A 14428-nucleotide genomic window follows, 5' to 3' on the forward strand; every position below is an offset into this window, starting at 1 on the left:
ACACACACACACACACACACACACACACACACACACACACACAGAGTCCAGAAATTCAGGGTTTATATGATCTTTTATTCTTAACTGCCAAACCTCCATATCTAAAAAGTTACCTAGACTTGACTTTTTTCTTTCTCAATTTCTCAAAATTGTTTCCTTTCAATTTCTGCTGCTGCCACTTAGTTCTTACTTGTATTTGTTTAGACACAGCACTTGAACCACCTTTTGGTGTTCCTGCTTTCTTTCCCCTCTACAATTTAGCCTATATTTTGCAATCAAATTAATCTCATTAAAACTTCTTTGTAATATTATTCCCTTATTTGCAAATAGAGTTTCCCATTAGCTTCCTAATTAAGGAGCCTTTGTAGTTTTGTAATAAAGATCTTTGATAATCTGACCTTTACCTACTTTCCTAATTTAATCTTCCAATATTATTATCTATTTCAAACCAAAAAGTTGTACTTCCCACAGGCCTGAAACAACCAAGTTGTCCCAGGCCAATGACACCACCTACTGGTGGGGGCTGTAAACTTGTAACATCTCCACCCCTTCTCTTCTAAAAGATAATGCAAACATGACTTTTTTTACCCTCTGCCCCTCATATATAGTTTATTTATTTTCATCTTTCTCTTCAACATTTCTTTCTTTCCTCTCTTCTTAACCCCCTGTACAAGTTACCTTATCTGTCTTTATATGCCAATGTAAGCCCAGGTCAGAGATTTTCTATGTTCTATAAAAAGGAAAAAGGCAAGTCATAAGTCATGTGAAAACAGAATTAAAGAAACACTGAGGATAAACCAACCAACCATCTTCTGAATGATAACATGGCATACTTAGGTCTCTTTTCTTGCCATTCATCAAACCACAGATCACGTAACAACTAAGGTTTGTACAACTTGCTTTACATATATTTGCTCTCCCTGAATCATCCCCTCCTGACTCACTCTTCCCTCAGACCTCAATCAATCCTAATACCCACCCACCCAATATCTCTGGCTCATTGAAGTGCAGTGATGAACCACCCAGACCCTGATGGATCTCTGTCATTACAATGGATAGAACTGTTTATGTGTCCTTCTCCCCCACTGGACTGTGAGGAAACAATGCTTGGTTCACCTGTCTGTAGTGGTGAACCAGTGTCGGGCCCATGTTTGGCACAGAGGAGATCCACAGTTTTCAGGTTCATGAGTGGACAGATGGATGTGGAGTAAGACTGGAAGCCAGGACTGAAGTAGGGGTGGGGAGGTAAGGAGCGGGAACATGGGAACATCCATCCATCTGTGTAAACTTAACAGAAAATCCAGGTACAACCACCAGGCCAGTGACAATGTTGCAGATGGATGCCCTGGAGATGGCTCTCATTTCCAGCAGCTGAGAAATATTTATTTGTTGCTTTTAGGGCTCTACCCATGGCATATGGAAGTTCCTAGGCTAGGGGTCAAATCAGGGCTACAGCTGCTGGCTTATGCCACAGCCAAAGAAACTTGGGATCTGAGAATTGTCTGCAACCTACACCACAGCTAATGGCAATGTCAGATCCCCGACCCATTGAGAGAAGCCAGGGATTGGATTGAACCCGCATCCTCAAGGACACTGTCAGATTCTTTTCCACTGTGTCACAGAAGGAATTCCCTGGCAAAATACTTAAATCTGGGTCTTAAGGATTTAAAAAAATTTTAAATGTGAAATATAGAGTTCCAATCTTGGGTCATTGGAAACGAATCTGACTAGCATCCATGAGGACTCAGGTTCAATCCCTGGCCTTGCTCAGGGGCTCAGTGGGTTAAGGATACAGTTTTGCTATGATCTATGGTGTGAGGATGCAGGTGCAGCTCAGATCTCTGCATTGCTGTGGCTGTGGCATAGTCTGGCAGCTACAGCTCTGATTTGATCCCTGGCCTGGGAACCTCCATATGCCATGGGTGCAGGCCTAAAAAAAAAAAAAAAAAAAAAAGTGAAATATATACAGAGTTTTCATATGCTTGAGTACATTTTTGAAATAAAGAGCTCCTCTCAGTAGGGAGAGAAAAAAAAAAAAGACAACTTTCTGATCTTAGCTGTTACCTATGTCACTCATTTCAAAAACTCCTTACTAGTGCCTATGCAAATTGAACAACTGAACTTGAAAATTGAAAAAGTCAGTAGACAAAAAGACACAGTCTATCTTCATCATCTATATAATTTGGTCAAAAGAAAGCTCACCTTCAGCAATTTCCCACTCTTAAAGATTAAATAGACACCTAGCCTTATGGCTCAAATCAGGTCCTTTATGCCACAAATTAGGCCTAATTTTCTTAGGTTTATTGATTCTATGTGAAACCAGCCACACTTGGTTGGAAAACAGGTGGTGGTAGACTTGATAAGGGATTTAAAATAATCTGTAATATCCCCTTCTATTCTAACATTCAAAGAAATGACTGCTTCAGAGATGACTCAAGAGCTAAGCCTGAAGTCATACAGTAGGAAGGCATGGGATCTGGGAAATAAAAACAGTACAAATTTGCACATAGTTTTTTTTTTTTAATATTTATTTTTGTTGTCTTTTTGGAGATTTTCTGAAGTTTTCTAACAATCTCACTTCCTTTCAGAGTATCAAAGAATTTGGCTCATTTAAGGTATTCGTTTGTCAAGAAATGAATACACAAATGCACACTTTATTCAAGTCAAACCTCACAATGAATGTGTTAAGTGCCATGTTTGACATAACTTAAGGTTATATTAATTGCTTTTAAAAATTACGTAATTTTTAAAGTAATGTTGCACTCATCCTAAAGCTTAAATACATAGCAAAGAAAGGGGAATGATAATTCTACTTGTGGAACCAGAGTTATCTTTCCAAAGCACGAGGCCAAACATCAGAATGAACCTACAGACCTGGAGAAACACATTTTCTGAGTAAGTGCAATAACTGGGTGTGTTGGAGCACCACAACTCTACAAGTAATATGAAAAACATCACCATTACCTACTTTTAATACGTGCAGATAGGTATCTTCTTAAATTATTGAAACCTATTTATGAATATATTAAGCCTTAAGGATTGCCTTTTGTAAAAGATATAAAAATAACTGAAGATCATTTGTCTTTTAAATCTTTTCTGATTTTAATAGTAACTATAAATATCCAATTAAAAAAACAACAAACAAACAAAAAACTTCTCTACCAAAAACCAGGAAGTTGCTTAACAAAAGTCATTTAATAAAACCATACTTCAAACACATTAAAAAAAAAAAACTTCACTGCATAGAAAATATTTGAGTTTACTTTCTTAATGGATACTATTGGTCCTTGTTTTCAAAGCCTCACAATTCACATTAAGTGGGAACAAAAAGTCTTACAGAGACAACAGAAAGTTAACTTCTAAAAGGAAAGCACTTCGAGTAAGAAGAAGCACTGAAAGAACCAGGATCTCTCTTTTTTTAAAAGACCTTACAAATTTCTCTTCCAAAGAAAGACACAAATAAACTGATAGCACAGTTGCAAATGTTTAGCCCTGAGATTTACCAACCACACCTATTCCAAGTACATTCAACCAGTTACAACTCACACCTCAGGGCAGTACTCCTTCAGGGCACAAAACATTAAGAAAACTCATGGACTCCTGTGCGAAGACACTATCCCTTAGCAGTTGGCCTCTCTTTACATCACACCTATGCTGCGAATATCTCACAAACAGGAGAATTGAGTGTGGAGCCAGATCAGTGGAGTCTTTGGCAGATTCGCCTATTACCGAAGAAAGCGAGGTGCACGTGTGAAGTTTCCAAGCTACTCAGCGCTGCAGAAGTTCTCACGCAGAAGCCACAGTTCTGCTTTCCAGCAATGGCTCCACGGGCCAAATCTGGTGTGGCCTGGGCAGCCTCTGCTGCCCGCTCCTCGCTGCAGCTCTAGGGTAAGTAATGACCATTTTAGCAGGTCTGAGAATTATCCGCTCCCACCCTCCATCTCTTCCTACCAGCCTGTTGGAATCCAAGGCCAGCTGTGAACTTTCCAAGTGGGTCAGTGCCTCGCACCCCGCAAGTCCAGTAGGGCACTTTCTTTCCATCCTGTTCCCAGAACTCCTGCACTGCTCAGTCCAGGGCTGGGCAGAATCAAGGTCCTAAGGAGCCAAAAGCCTGCCACCTTGCCGCAGCAAGTGGTCCATCCAGTGGGCTCAGTGGCCATGGGCTCCACTGGGCATTGGCACAGAGCGCACCACTTACCCCTTGCCCACCGCACTCAAGCCTCAAGTTGGTTTCCCTCAAACTTACCACGAAGTTGGCCTGAAGTGAAGGTGGTGCCCTGGAGAGCTTGCACTAGTTGCCTCAGCGTACCCCCAAGCCCAGACCTGGTATGCCTGGGGCTTTGAAGGTCTACACAGTCTCAGTGGCCTGCCTTCGCTCTCCTAATGTCCTGCTCTGAGGCTGTGCCTTGGCGCCCTCTCCAAGGCCTTCCGCTTGGCCTTCGAATCTCACAAGCCCAAGGCAGTGTATAATCCCTCTGCCGGCTGCCATCCAGCGAGTGCCTGCTCTCATTTTTGCAGAGTGGAAACTCACTCTGACTTTCCCTGGGAACCAGACTCAGACTCCCTGGGATTGGGGCTATGACTCCCCTCCTCAGGTCAGGGATCTCTCTGCAGCTACAGCAGCCAACTTGGAGCAAAGAAACTAGCTGGTGCCCAGGATAATCTAGCCACGCCTGAGGAGCAATCTGGGCATGGCTCTAGAGCCAAGTTTGGTTATTGCCAGCACACAAAATTTTTCAGGGAATTAATGTAGAATATGTTGTCTTGTAAGAGTTTGATGGTGTCTTGGCTTATGTGTAAGTCTTTAAGCCATTTTTAAAATTTTTGTGCATGGTGTGAGGGTGTGTTCCACTTGCATTGATTTGCAGGCTGCTGTCCAGTTTTCCCAGCATCATCTGCTGAAGAGACTGTCTTTTTCCCATTTTATATTCTTGTCTCCTTTGTCCAGGATTAATTGACAAAGGGTTTTTGGGTTTATTTCTGGGTCCTCTATTCTGTTCCATTGGTCTGTCTGTCTGTTTTGGCACCAGTACCACACTGTCTTGATTACTGTGGCTTTGTAATATTGCCTAAAGTCTAGGAGATTTATGCCTCCTGCATAGGTTTTGTTCCTCAGGCATGCTTTGGCAATTCTGGGTCTTTTGTGATTACATATAAGTTTTTGCATTGTTTGTTCTAGTTCTGTGAAAAATGTCATGGGTAACTTGATAGGAATTGCATTGAATCTGTAGATTCAATGGGTAGTATGGCCATTTTTACAATATTAATTCTTCCAACCAAGGAGTATGGAATATGTTTCCATTTCTTTGAATCTTCTTTCATTTCCTTGATTAATGTTTTATAGTTCTCAGCATATAAGTCTTTCACCTCCTTTTTCAAGATTATCCCTAGGTATTTAATTATTGGGGGGTGCAATTTTAAAAGGTATTGTATTTGTATATTCCTTTTCTAATATTTCATTGTTAGTATACAGAAATGCAACTGGTTTCTGAATGTTAATCTTGTATCCTGCTACTTTGCTTAATTCATTGATCAGTTCGAGTATTTTTGTTTGGGAGTCCTTAGGGTTTTCTATATATCATATCATGCCATCTGCATACAGTGACAATTTTAGCTCTTCTCTTCTAATTTGGATACCATTTATTTCTTTTGTTCAATTGTTGTGGCTAGGACTTCCAATACTATGTTGAATAAAAGTGGTGCGAGTGGGCATCCTTGTCTTGTTCCAGATTTTAGAGGGAATTTTTTTTTCAGCTTTTCTCCTTTGAGTATTATATTTTCTGTGGGTTTGTCATAAATGACTTTTACTATGTTAAAGTATTTCCCTCTATACCCACTTTGGTAAGAGTTTTTATGATGAATGGATGTTGCACTTTGTCAGATGCTTTTTTTGCATCTATTGAGATGATCGTGTGGTTTTTGACTTTTCTTTTGTTAATGTGGTGTATGACAATGATTGATTTGCATATGTTGAACCATCCTTTCGAACCTGGGATGAATCCCACTTGATCGTGTTGTATAACCTTTTTTATATGTTGTTGGATTCAGTTGGCTAAAATTTTTTTGAGAATTTTTGTGTCTATATTCATCAAAGATATTGGCCAATAATTTTCTTTTTTGGCAGTATCTTTGTCTGGTTTTGTTATTAGGGTGCTCTGGCTTCATAGAATGTCTTTGGGAGAGTTCCTTCTTCTTCAACCTTTTGAAAAAGTTTAAGAAGACGGGTATAAGTTCTTCTTTTTATGTTTGGTAAAATTTGCCTGTGAAGCCATCTAGTCATGGACTTTTGTTTGTAGGGAGTGTTTTTACGACATATTTAATTTCATTTCTAGTGATTGGTCTGTTCAGTTGATCTATTTCTTATTGATTCAGTTTTGGCGGACTGTAAATCTCTAGAAAGTTGTGCATTTCTTCTAGGTTGTCAAATTTGTTGGCATATAATTGCTCATAGAATTCTCTTATGGTTTTTTGTATTTATGCAGTATCCATTGAGATTTCTCCTTTTCATTTTGTTTATTTTGTTTTTTTCTCTCCTCTTCTTGGTGAGTGTGGCCAGAGATTTGTCAACTTTCTGAAGACAAGCAAATCTCCAAAATTTCTGGGTGAAATTTGGAGTTGGACTTAGCCTACTATTTGACTTGAGTGCCACCTAGTGGCAGGATAGCCTAAGTGCCACATTAACCAAAGGATTGTAGAAAGCACAGAAATGATCACTAATCAGGTTGCCCTAATCTGTGCAGGGGCTGGTGTTGTGTGGCTTGTCCCCCTTTTTGTTTAGGAAATTATCCTGAGAATTGATCTTTATCTGAACATTTATCATGGCATTGGCTGAGCTTATTTGTCCACAGATATGACAAATTCCCAACTTAAAAAAAAAAAAGTATTGCCAACTATCTTTAGTTAATTAGATTTTGGGTTGAGTCTTTGTCTCCATGTTCCTCTGAAAAGTCTGAGCAGCAGTGTTGTGCTTCAGTTAAGAATTCTGTGTAAGTCAACTATACTCCAATAGAATTTATTAAAAAAGCATTCTATGAATGGTATATTTGGCATTTCCAAATAGATTTCAAAATATCTTAAATCTGGCAGAAAGCTGCTGCTACTGTCCCAGGAACAGTCTCTAGAGCACCATATATTCCTAATTTTATCCCAAATATTTCTTGCTAACTCTTCCTATAATAGCAAGATTATAGCAGTTTATAATCCTGTTATTTCAGATGTGGATAGATTGCTACAGTTACTTTTCTCCCATGGTTTCATTTTCCACCTCAAGCATGTTACCAATACCATAGGGCTGATACATTAGCTTCTGCTTTTTGGGTTACATTTCCAATCACAGAGGGCAGGACAGTTACCAAAGGGATAAATAATCCCATAAAGCAGAATTCTGACAGTTCTCCCTTAAAGATGATGGCATTTTTGAAACATTTCTCATAGTCTATGATGGCTCTTGTGGCCATCCCTCTCCTGCCCCAGGTGGGGTCTGGACCCGCTTCTCCTCCTAAGGGACTGCTATTTCCACATATCATGTGTATAGTAGGACTACACCATTGAAACTTATGGTGTGAGCCTCTGTCAGTGCTGACCCCCTTCTAGGAATGCTCCCTTCACCCACTGTTACAAGGAGTTTCATTTCCTTGTAAGATAGAATCACAGACAATTCTATCAACATATTCAACATAATTCTGAAATGATAAAGAAAAAAAAACCCTTAGGTTTTCTTACATATTGTCTGATTAGCTCAAGGTATCAATTTTTTTTAAAACAATAGATGTAATTAGCCTCCCCTTCTCACATATTTCACTAAAGCACAGAGCTGGATTAGAGGTTAAATTTACCCAGACAAGGGAGGGGTATTCACAAACACACACACACACACATACATAGGGAAGAATAATAACTTGGTAGTGGCCTATGTACCTTTTTGGAGCAAGATAAAATTACAAAGAAAGATGCAAGTAAATAGCCAATTGAAATTATTATTTTTAAAATTTTGGCCAAAATCCTTAAAATAACACAAATAGACTGTTCTCCAAGGAAGACATACAGATGGCCAGCAAACACATGAAAAAATGCTCAACATTGCTGCTTATAAGAGAAATGCAAATGAAAACTACCATGAGATACCACCTCACACCAGTCAGAACGGCCATCATTAATAAGTCCACAAATAGCAAGTGCTGGAGGGGGTGTGGAGAAAAGGGAACCCTTCTAGACTGTTGGTGGGAATGTAAACTGGTACAGCCACTATGGAGAACAGTTTGGAGATACCTTAGAAATCTATACATAGAACTTCCATATGACCCCGCAATCCTACTCTTGGGCATATATCCGGACAAAACTCTTTAAAAGAGACACAGCACCCTCATGTTCATGGCAGCACTATTCACAATAGCCAGGACATGGAAACAACCCAAATGTCCATCAAGAGTGATTGGATTAGGAAGACGTGGTATATATACACAAAGGAATGCTACTCAGCCATAAAAAAGAATGGCATAATGCCATTTGCAGCAACATGGATGGAACTAGAGAATATCATACTGAGTGAAATGAGTCAGAAAGACAAAGACAAATACCATATGATATCACTTATAACTGGAATCTAATATATGGCACAAATGAACCTTTCCACAGAAAAGAAAATCATGGACTTGGAGAATAGACTTGTGGCTGCCCAGGGGGAGAGGGAGGGAGTGGGAGGGATTGGGAGCTTGGGGTTATCAGATACAATTTAGAATAGATGTACAAGGAGATCCTGCTGAGTAGCATTGAGAACTATGTCTAGATACTCATATTGCAACAGAACAAAGGGTGGGGAAAAAAGTATACCTGTAAGAGTAACTTGATCTCCATCCTGTGTAGTGGGGGGTGGGGGGGTGGGTGGTGGGGGTGGGTGGGGAGAACTTCTTTATGATGCAAGTCCCACATAATGCTTGATTCCATTGAATGCCTGTGATTATATCTTATTTCCTTTTGAGACTGGAGTTTTCATCTTTAGAGAATTGACTCTTCAATTAAAACCTATAATCTAGTCCCCATGGTTTACCAATCTTCTTTAAGGAAAACAAAATAAAAAGCAGCAATGTGTATTTACTCAGAAGGTGTCTCAAGTTTTTACAAAGAGATAGATATAATGATTTTTCAGTGCTTTCATTTCATTGAAAAGATGAAAATTTTCTTCTTTCTTTTTATACTTCAACTGATTTATCAGTGATTCTAATAAAAAATAAAATAAAATCCTACACAAATAAGACCTGGGAGGAAGTTTTGAGTATCTGGTGCTGTCATTCACTGCCTTGCACAGGTACAGTGTCTGCTATTGCTACTGTGACATTAATTTGATAGTTTATTTTGTAATGAGATCAGTTGTTTGGTTCACTGTTAAAAGCATTAACCAAAATATTCTGAAAAACATGACAGATGTCAAAATATCAGTTATTTGAAATGGGCTATTTTTGGTGCTTTTGATTTTGGAGTGGCAATGCATGGATTTTGGAGTTGAGGAATATAGAGAATGGCCTTGAAGAGGAAAATAAATGCATTTGAGTTAAATACACATACCTGTTGGGAGAATGAGAGAGATTTCAAGAATAGTTTTATTTTGAATTTTGGATGTAGCTGGAAGAGAAAGAATAGAACTTGTGTGTTGCATTTTCAGACATGGAAGGGAAATACGTGGACTTACATCAGTGATTTGAGCTTCCTACAACCCAGAATCAATACAGACTATTGCTTAATAAATCCCAATGCTTATTCGTTTGTCCACTAATTTTATTCTTACTGCAGTCATTCTATTTACTATGTTCTATTATCCCAGCATTTTTTCAATACGTGATTAGCCTCATTAACATTTCTACCTTTCTTGTGAACTTTAGCCTGTAAAATATTTACACCCAATGTAAGATCAAGCACACTATATTTGTAATAAAAGGCCAGAACAAATGATACTTTGCTGACTGTTGAAATTAGCAGACCCACTGGAGCTACAGATTACCTTCATTATGCTTTTTGTGTGTGTGTGTGTGTGTGTGTGTGTGATTTAGGCACTTACAGTTTTGGGGAATATTCGAATGATCCTATTAATTAGGATAGGTTCCTGACTTCACACACCCCATGTATTTCTTCCTGGCTAATCTGTCCTTTGTGGACACTTGTTACTCATCCGCCATCACTCCAAAGATGCTGGTAGACTTATTATCAGAAAAGATAAACCATCTCCTTTGCTGGCTGCTTCCTGCAGATGTTCTTCTTTATAGACTTTGGCACAACTGAATGCATAATTTTGGAGTGAGTAGCCTATGACTGTTATGTGGCCATATGCAACCCTCTACTTTATACCCTGAATATGTCCAGGATAGTTTGCATAAAAAAGAAGTGGCAGGAGGGGCTCTTAGTGCAGGACTGTTGAACTCCATGGTTAGTACAAGTTATGTAAGCAGTTTGCTATTCTGCAGGGCCAATATCATCCTTTACTTCTGTGACAGCCCTCCAATTTTTATTTTATTTTTATTTTTTGGTCTTTTTTTTTTTTTGCCATTTCTGGGGCCACTCTCGCGGCATATGGAGGTTCCTAGGCTAGGGGTCTAATTGGAGCTGTAGCCACCAGACTAAGCCAGAGCCACAGCAACTTGGGATCCGAGCCGCGTCTGCAACCTACACCACAGGTCACAGCAACACCAGATCCTTAACCCACTGAGCAAGGCCAGGGATCAAACCCACAACCTCATGGTTCCTAGTCGGATTCGTTAACCACTGTGCCACGACAGGAACTCCGAACCCTCCAATTTTTAAACTTTAATGTTCTGACACACACCTAATGAAAGCATCTTGTCCACTTTTGCTGATGTGAGTATGGTTGGGAATCTGCTGGTGATCCTCACCTCCTACTCCTACATTCTCTTCTCCATCTTTCATATGCATTCAGGGGAGGGGAGGCAGAGGCACAAAGCATTCTCAACCTGTGCCTCTCGCCTGAGAGCTATCATTCTGTTCTATTCCACTGCCATCTATACTTATCTGAGACCTACTTCCAGCTACTCCCTGAATCAGGACAAAGTAGCTTCCATGTTCTACACAGTGGTGATCCCCACGCTGAGCCCTCTGATCTACAGCCTCAGATATAAGGGAGTAAAGAAGGCCCTATGGAATGTAATTACTAGGAAAAGGGTCCCTTCATTTCTGTTACTGTTTGGTTAGTTTACTGAACTAAATTGTGTATTAATGAAGTTAGTGAACTTTCAAATGGTAGATCAAGTTTATAGTTAGAATATATCAGGATACTTTCTAAGGAATCATGTTCTAATATTACTCAAGAATGAGTATGTAGGAGTTCCCATTGTGGCGCAGTGGTTAACGAATCCAACTAGGAACCATGAGGTTGCGGTTCGGTCCCTGCCTTTGCTCAGTGGGTTAACGATCCGGCGTTGCTGTGAGCTGTGGTGAAGGTTGCAGACGCGGCTCAGATCCTGCGTTGCTATGGCTCTGGCGTAGGCTGGTGGCTACAGCTCCAATTCGACTCCTAGCCTGGGAACCTTCATATGCCGCGGGAGCGGCCCAAGAAATAGCAAAAAGACAAAAAACAAAACAAAACAAAAAAAAGAATGAGTATGTAATTAGGTAGAAATTACCAAGTTTGTGTAGGAACATGGATGTTTTATCCAATCATTCTTTATTCCCATTAGGTTCTCAAAAATAGGGATTATTTATAAATTAATCTTGCTTAGGGAAATAAAAGATTAAGTATTTAGAGACAAAAGTAGCAATAGCTCATGAAACTAACCATGTAGAATATTTATAATTGTCAGTTTATTTTTTTCTGATAGACTTTTAACCATTTATGATCTGTAAGAGATTATTTGAATCTAAAACTTCACAGGTTCTGGAGTTCCCACTGTGGCACAGTGAGTTAATGATATGGTTTGTCTCTGTGCAGGCACCCATTTAATACCCCGCGCCTGACAGTGGGTTAAGCATCCTGTGTTGCTACAGCTAAGGTGCAAGTCACAGCTCCTTCTGGGATTACAGGATTCCATCCCTGGCTTGGGAACATCCCTATGTCAGGGAGGCAGGGGTGGGAGGTGGGGACAGAACTTCCCAGGTTTGTATATATGACTGGTGACTGGATCACTGTACAGCAGAAATTGACACAACACTGTAAATCAACTATATTCTAACCAAAATAAAAAAGAAAGTACTTAGCACCATGGAATGCAAGTGTAGTGAAAGAATTAAAAGGGAGTATAAGCTGCTGATATATATATATATATATGAGAGAAAGAGAAAGAGAGAGAAAGAGAGAGGAGCAACGTTGGAAGAAACATTTTCCTTATATAGGAAAGATGAGAAGAACCTCAGGCATGGAAAATGGCTATGTTACAGGAACAATAACAAAACTTGATCAAATGTAAAGCAGTCAGATAGTGAAACCAGGCAGGGTCCTATAGGCTCCTAGGCACATGAGCCTTTCTGTATCCCCCATTTCTGTTTTGGGGGAATGAACTTCAGCCTCCATGACCTTCCCTGGGTTCCAGAGGGTAAGTTCAAAAATTTCTAATCAGGGAAGTGAGGGGACGCAGAGACCGGAGAGGAGCAATCAAGAAACAACAATGCAGCTTTGGAGAAGGGTCCTGGTCCTTCCTCAAGGAATATAGATAACAATATCTTTGAATTCTTCTACAGAAGTAAACCCCCCAAATGGAAGATGTTAGTGAAGAATTCTTTATTCTGGAAAGAAGACCAGACCACTGAACACCAGCTTTGAAACAAGGCAAGCCCACCTCTACCCTGATCCTTATCTGTGGCCCTATTTTTCATTCCCCAAACTATAAAACCACCTCCCAATCACTCTGAAGCGGGGGGTGGGGACAACCACAGTTTTTAAGGTATTAGCCTGCTGTGACCTTCCTTTGCCTCACAAAGCAATAAAGCTATTTTTTCTCCTTTGCCCAAAACTCTGTCTCCACATTTCTATTTGGCACAGGTGAACAGAGGCCAAGTATTGGCAACAATAGGGCTAGAAATAATTAGGATCACGCTTGAAGTGTTTCTCCCCATAAGTCTTTTGAGGAGGTCTGAAATTGAGAAATGTTAAATTACTCAATGTTGCAATGAGAGACAGGGGTTTTTCATTAGAAAAAAATTTATAGGTAATAGTTTTTCTTAATCCTTTTTTATATGGTTTGTTAATGAGCCGAGAGTGTCTATTCAGGGATTCCCATGGTGTCGAAGAGAAAATCATAATTTGTATAAAGTAATCTTAATTTTGATAACACAGAATTGCCTCTGTCTTCACAAAATTTATCCCACAACCACAAACATGTCCCTCTTCAAAGAAAACTACTGCCCCTTAAATTTGCAAAAATAAGTAGAATGTGACCAGATAATAACAATGCATGATCTGCTGAAAAGATCTATTTGATTTGTAGAAAATCAACTAGCACAGGTAAGAAATCAACTGATAAAGAATTTGAATATTTTCCTGCAGGTAATGTTGGACCATTGTGAGTATTTTTTTTTTTTCCCCTAGGACATCCATGCCCTTCTGACCCTGTTTCGTGACTGGAGAGTGCATGCAATTATATTCTGTGGAGAATCTGCTGGAAAGTCTTTTCTATCATGGAAGAATTGTTTCCAAAAATACACTAATTTAACTGCAAATAAGAACACTTAACTACCAATTAGATGTAAAGAGGGAAAAGAGATATTCCCAGGAGGAAGAAGTGACTGTTTCCTCATAAGAGTACTTGCTCTTTAAAAGCAAGTGCACTTCTTGTTTAAAAACCTTATAGATCAAAAACTACTTAATACTTTAAAATATTATAAATACTTATTCAGTAAGAGAAAAGCTGCATCAGTCAAATTGAAAATGGTAAATATTTTGATATTCTTATTAAATTCAGGATAATTTTATTAATTTAATGATCAAGATTCAGTAAATAATATCAAACAACTAAAATCATGGATATATGTAGGCCAGAAATGTATTCATTATTGAAGATAGCAGTATTTGAGGTAGATTTGTGACTTTTTGATTAAAAAGTTAGTTTTAAGCATTTAAAATATATACATTTCTAATTTGTTGTTAATAAGGATAATGATGTTAAATTTATACATTTTATGAAAAAAGCCATTAAGAGAACTATACTCAAAGAAGAAGTATTGCATTCATGTTAAAGATTTTACTATGTTAATAATAAAGTAAATGTTGCCATTACAGGTAAAGGATTTCTGTGAGAAGGAATGACCTCTTATTAGTGAATTTCCTTCTGCTGGGGATATTGTGAAGCATTTATTTTTTTCAAATTATAATCTCCTGCAAAAGAATATTTGCTTCAACTTTTGTAGCCCATGTTGTAATATTGATTATGGTACCCAATCAAATTGGATCATAAACAGGGAAGGTGTTGGACTACTTTGGTGAATTTTTTTT

At 38.9% G+C, this 14428-nt stretch overlaps 1 pseudogene; it reads left to right on the plus strand.

The window, feature by feature from the left end:
- Positions 1-4158: 4158 nt before the first annotated feature.
- On the plus strand, positions 4159-11196 carry LOC146405392 (olfactory receptor 5F1-like; annotated as a pseudogene).
- Positions 11197-14428: the final 3232 nt, after the last annotated feature.

Source organism: Sus scrofa, chromosome 2 (genome assembly GCF_054392235.1).
Source record: "Sus scrofa isolate SSC_HxYL_T2T_F1_AM1 chromosome 2, Sscrofa_HxYL_maternal_Yorkshire_Landrace_v2.0, whole genome shotgun sequence".
Taxonomy (NCBI): domain Eukaryota; kingdom Metazoa; phylum Chordata; class Mammalia; order Artiodactyla; family Suidae; genus Sus; species Sus scrofa.